Source organism: Phalaenopsis equestris, unplaced genomic scaffold (genome assembly GCF_001263595.1).
Source record: "Phalaenopsis equestris unplaced genomic scaffold, ASM126359v1 Scaffold232797, whole genome shotgun sequence".
NCBI lineage: Eukaryota > Viridiplantae > Streptophyta > Magnoliopsida > Asparagales > Orchidaceae > Phalaenopsis > Phalaenopsis equestris.
The window spans coordinates 291,635-297,933 of NW_018250758.1; positions in this window are offsets into that span (position 1 = coordinate 291,635).

The window sequence follows — 6,299 nt, forward strand, 5'->3', positions numbered from 1 at the left end:
GGTTTGAGATGATTTTGGATAAATTTGGGTATTTTGGGTGAAATTGGGAATTTTGGTCAAATTTGGGTTTTGGGGGTGTTTTCGTAAATTGGGTAGATTTGAGGGGGCAAAAGTTTAAGTTTGGTATTTTGGTGAAATTGAGGTGCCAACCACCCTATTTGAGCTATGGACCAATAGAACCTTCTACTTTGGGTCCTCTATGCATTGGTCTTAGCTAGACCTTAGCCTAAGGCTAGTGGGTCTAGGGGACCATCTACATGAGTCTCCCAAAGGGTCAAGGGATCAAAGCCAACAAGTTTATTTATGGTTGTGAGTGGGATGTGAGTGAAAGTGAGTGTAAGTGAGTAAACTAGCTCCAGACCAACACCTAGGGTCAACTTTAAAGCCAAGAAGTCCTATGGGGATGCCCCTTGAGCTCCCCCATATTGAACCCACCTACTAAGTGCTAGAGGTTAGGACTAATATGTGGAACTTCAAGTTGAGCAAAAAAGAGTTTAGAATTTCTAATGGTGAGGGTTCCTTTTCTAGTCATTTAGGAACAGTCAACAGGAAAGTCCTATGGCTAGACACTAGGCTTCTAAAGAGGAACTAGACCTCAACCAAAAGTGAGGTTAAAAATTTCTTATATAAATATGAGTCAACGTAGAAGTAAAATTTTACATCGTGAATAAACTTCTTTTGGTGGTATGTTAATCTGTAGGGTAAAATATCACTAACTATATAATTAGCTATATCAGCATACCCTGAAACATGCCACTCATAAATAGTATATATATTTTCATCTGGAAATTTTCATTTATCTCATCATCAAAATTACCATAAATTTCTTGTTCAAGCCTTGACAAATGACCAAGAAATTGATTATCTGTTCCCTTCTTAGCTACGACTTCAAAGTCAAATTTCTGCATCAAACTGACCAATCGAATTAACCTTGGTTTTACATCCTTCTTTAGCATCATATATCTTATATAAGAATGATCAATATGCATAATACATTTTACTCCAATTAAATATGACCTAAATATATTAAATTCAAATAATATTGTCAATATCTCCTTTTTAGTAGTAGTTTAGTTAATTTGAGCTTCATTAAGAGTTTTACTGGCATAACATATAACTTTAAAAATATTATCATATTTTTGCCCTAGTACAACCCCAATAACATAGTGAATCACATCACACATTAATTCAAATAGTTTTTTCTAATCAGATGAAGCAATAATGGGTGTAGTGATTAACTTTTTCTTTAAAATTCTATGCATACAGATTAAAGGGCTGATACTTTTAATGTCTGCTAAGATCCATCCAAAGGCTTTCTTACAATTTCCTAAAGTTTCCATTAATTTTTCTTCTTGACCTTCAGTTAATTATGAGGATATTATAATAGATAATGCCGATGAGTTCTCTAGAAAAGCATACTTTAAATGTGTAGGGAGTACCTTCATCTCAAGTTCAAGAGGTTTTTCAATTGAAGGAATAAAAATTTTACTATCTTCAGTAGTGTCCAAAATCTCAGAAATTTCCTAAACATAATTTGAATCCTTAGTCATTATCTCTATAGATTTATCATGACAATCAATATCATTTTCATACCCTAGTTCTTGTTGTCCTATGTTAACTTCATAACTTTCGTGCAAATGGTTATTACTTAAATCATCAATAATCTCCATTCTATAACATTCAACTTCTCTTCCTTTTGTTGGATACTTCATAGATTTTAACACATTAAAATTAACTTTCTGGTCATTAACTCTCATGGTTAGCTCTCATTTTTGTGCATCTATCGTAGCTCATATAGTAGCAAGGAAATGTATCCCTAAAATGATTGGTATTTCTTTATCTTTCTCCATATCTAACATAATGAAATCCACAGGAAAGATAAATTTATCCACCTTAACCAGCACATTTTCGATAACCCTTTAGGATAAGTGATTGACCGACCAGCTAACTGAAGGGTTACAGTAGTGGGAGAAATCTGTCATAATCCTAACCTTTTGAATATTGATAAGAGCATGAGATAAATGCTAGCTCCTGATCACATAAAGTTTTCAAAAAATTCTTTCTCTTATCGCATATGGAATAGTAATGCTACCAGGTTCTTTAAGTTTCCTAGAAAGCTTTTTCTAAATTATTGCACTACATTCTTCACTAAGTGCAACAGTCTCATAATCCCCAAACTTCCTTTTAAACTTCCTTTTCTTATTTAATATTAATATTTCTTTCATAAACTTAACATAGCTTGGCATTTTCTCCAATGCTTGCACAAAAGAAATGTTGATAGTTAGCTTCTTAAATATCTCCTAAAACTTAGAAAATTGTTGATCCAGCTTCTGCTGTCTAAGTCTCTGAGGAAATGGGGGTGGTGGTCTTTCTAAATTGATCTTAGTTGGACAAACATGTTTTTTATAATCTCAGGAAAATTTTCTTCATGTTTTTTAATTTTTTTCTAATTCCCTCTCAACTTCAATCTCTTTTTGCACTTTAGTATCCAATTTTCTGCCACTTCTTAACTTGAATGCTTTAACTTTCTCTTTGTTTTTATCTTTAGGATTAATGTCAGTGTTACTAGGTAGTGTTCTTTGAGGCCTATTGCTAAGTGAGTTAGTAATTTGTCCTAGTTGATTCTCAATATTTCTATTTGCAGCACTCTGACTTTGTAATTGATTTTCCATTTGTAGCACCACTTCTTATATAGAAAACTTCTTCTCCTTAATTTGTTGGTTATTGGTAAAGCTAGGAGGAAGAGAAGGTCTACAGTTAGAACTACCCTGGTTGTTCCAGTTTCTTAATAGGTTCACTTGATATTTCCTCCATTGTTGATTTCCACCATTATAATTATTATTCTAATTAAAGTTAGGGTGTTTTTTTCAACCTGGGTTATAATAGTTAGAATATGGGTTATTGGTTCTATTATTAATTACATTTAAAGTCTCGTAAGAAGGTGATTGAGAATCCATCTTTTGTCTCAACGAGTTCTCCTCTATAACATGAGGTGTTTGAGGTAAGATCATTCTAAATTGGTATAACGTCTTAGATATCACACCAACTTGAGATGCCAAAATTGATATCGCATCAGTATCATGAATACTGGCTAATTTCTTAGGATTTACCCTTTCAAAGGGTCATTGAAACTTATTAGTAGCCATATCTTCTATTAATTCATATGCTTCATCAAATAGTTTTGATAGTAATGATCCTCCAGCAACAACATTAATTATAGATCTATGAGATATACTAACCCATTGCAAAATGTTTGAATAATCAACCAGTCTAGCAAAGCTTGATGTGGACACTTCCTAAAGAGTTCTTTAAATCATTCTCAAGCTTCTTATATTGACTTAACTTCAAGTTGAGTAAATGAGGTAATATCATTTCTATGCTTAATGGTATTTGAAGTTGAAAAATACTTAGCTATAAATTTCTGCGCTAAATCTTCCCAAGTTCTAATACATCCAGGTGCTAATGAGTTTAACCACATCTTAGCTTTGTTCCTTAAGGAAAAAGGAAAGTCTAAGTCTAACAACGTCATTTGATACGTCGTCGTACTTAAATATAACTCATAATTCTTGAAAACAAGCAAGGTGTAAGTTTGGATCCTAGGATGGAGTTCTCCTCCCAAACTGATTGTTTTGTACCATTTGGATTATAGCGAGTTTCAGTTCAAATGAGTTAGCTGCTACAACAGAGGTTTGTATACTTAAATAAATTTCATTTGTTGGAGGGTTTGTGTAGTCCCTTAAAGGTCATTGTACTTGTTTATTTTCATTTTCAACATTTTGATTATCAAAGTTACTATGTGATGTGTTCGCCATTTCTTGTAAATTGTGAAGTTCGTTTTATTTTTGGATTTTTCTTATAGTTCATTCTAACTAAGAATTGTAATTTACTAAATCTTCAGATCCTGAACTACACAGACAAAAGTAAAAGTTCATAAAATTAAATTAAACAAAATACCAAAAGTATTTTAAACACACAAACAAGCACTTATATTTGTAAACAATTCTACAATTTTTCTAAAATAATTTTACAGCTCCAATAAAATTTTTAAGTCAATAGTTCCGTCGCTTCCTTCCTTCCCTGGAAACTGCACTAAAAAATTGAACCACTCTTAGTGTTTGTTGTACTTTCTTTGTGTATATTCTCCTTAATTTCAATCTATGTGAAAGACACCAAAAACTTGATCCCTTTTCCGTGCTGATAATATAATTTTATGTTTTATAATGGCTGCTCTTAGAGACGTGGGTATTAATTTTTCTAATTATTTATTTCAATGTTTCACTAGGATTGAAATGCAAGTGCAAGCATCTTTTAAGTAATATAGGATTTTCTCTTAAAACCCCAATATTGATCCCACACGAAAGGCAAAAACTCTTTTATGACTTTGTAAAACTTTACTTAAACTCCATAGAATTATCTAGAAAATAAGGACACAAATATATGTGTAAGGAAAGTGACTAATTCCTACTAATTCAGTTTCAAAATTTAAAGAAAATTCTAAGTGTTTATAAACTAACTTTACGTAGAAGAGTTCAAATTATATGAAAGTCTTTCCCTTTGTAATGAGATGATAATCAATGTAGGAATCAATTTTAAATATAGTATTATGACAAATAGGAGAAAATCTATTCTTTACCTTCTTCTGAGTGCCTAAAGAGCATTAGCTAACCTAGAGTTAAGTCCTCAAATTCTTGGTTATTTTGGATATGTTCTAGCCTATCACTTCTAGATTACCAACTGTGCCCTCTATTTAGGACTAACCTAGCCTTGATTTCTAAACTCTAGATCAGATTGGTTAAGGATCTAGCCTGTTACCCTAGAATCATCAATTTACACTCATCCAAACTTATCTCCCTATTTATTTGCACTAACCTATGGCCTACTAATCCACCTAAAAATTACTTATTTTTAGTGTACATTTCATGCTCATTTTATGCATATTTTTTATGATATTACACTTTGAAGGAAGGTATTTTGCATGTTTTTGGTTTCAGTTACATGAAATGGAATTTTGGAGAAAATGAAGCAAAAGTGGTTCAATAGAGAAAATGAGAATAAAATAGAGCAAAAAAGGAAGATTTTTGTATGGCGCCATAGCTTCAGGTATCGAGCAAGTCGGGCGCTATAGTGCCCCATACTAGCACTATAGTGTCAGTAACCAACTTTCTAGAATATCCATTGAATTTGGCTGAATTTTGAAGGATTGCTGGAAGTGACCCTTGGTGATTTTTAGTTATCTATTAATATGTCCAAATTCTAGATGAAAATAGGGGTCTTTAGAGAGTCTTTTCGGGGGATGTGTTGGAGAAAACTTATTGAAGGTTTTAGTGTGTGTGTGAGAGAGATTGAGAGTCTTTATTTTGTGTAAGATTTTGGAGATTTCTTTAAGGAAACTTCAGGATTTTCTTGGGGAGAAGATATAAGGATAAGTATCTTGTATTTTTGTTTAAGTTTTTTTTTATAAGACTTGGCTTTCAATACAAATCATGTGTCTTTATTTTTTCTCTGTGAATTCTGAGTAGTTCCCTTTCTTTCTCCATGCATTTGGGAATTAATATTGTGGAATGAGAATGATTTAAAGATTTCTTTTTATTTTAAAATCTTGTGATGGTATTTTCACCAGTTCTTCATTGACTTTGCAAACTGGGTATTTTTATTGTTAAAATCCATTGAGAAACATAATGACCCGGGAGGGCTATGATTTCACCAATTATTGAGTACCACATTTCAACATGAACTTGCGATCACCTGAGGGGAGTGCAAATGGATAGGGAGACAAGTTTTGATGGGCATAAAATTGATAATTCTAGGGTGACAGGCTAGATTCTTTTATCAGTTTGGTTTATAGTTTAGATTGTAAGGGTCCCTAGTAGGTCCTTAGAGAGAGCATAGTGGGTAATCTAGATGTGAGAGGCCATAATCTATTCAATAAATATTTCCAGAAATTTTGAAAATTGCTTATCCAACTTCTGTTGTCAAAGTCTCTGAGGAAATGGAGGTAGTGGTTTTTCTAAATCAATGTTTGGTGGAGAAATAGCTCTTTTAGAATCTTTCAGAGCGTCCTCTTTTGATTCTTTAATTTCTTCTCCCTCTTCTTCAATCTCTTTTTGAACCCTACCTTCCAACTCTCTTCTCCTTCTAAGTTGTACGGCTTTAACTTGTTCTTTATTCTCGATTTTTGGATTTGATTTAGTATTGCTAGGAAGTTTTCTTTGGGATCTATTACTTAATGAACTTATGATTTGCCCAAGTTGATTCTCAATATTTCTAATTGTAGCTCCTTGACTTTGTAACTGATTACC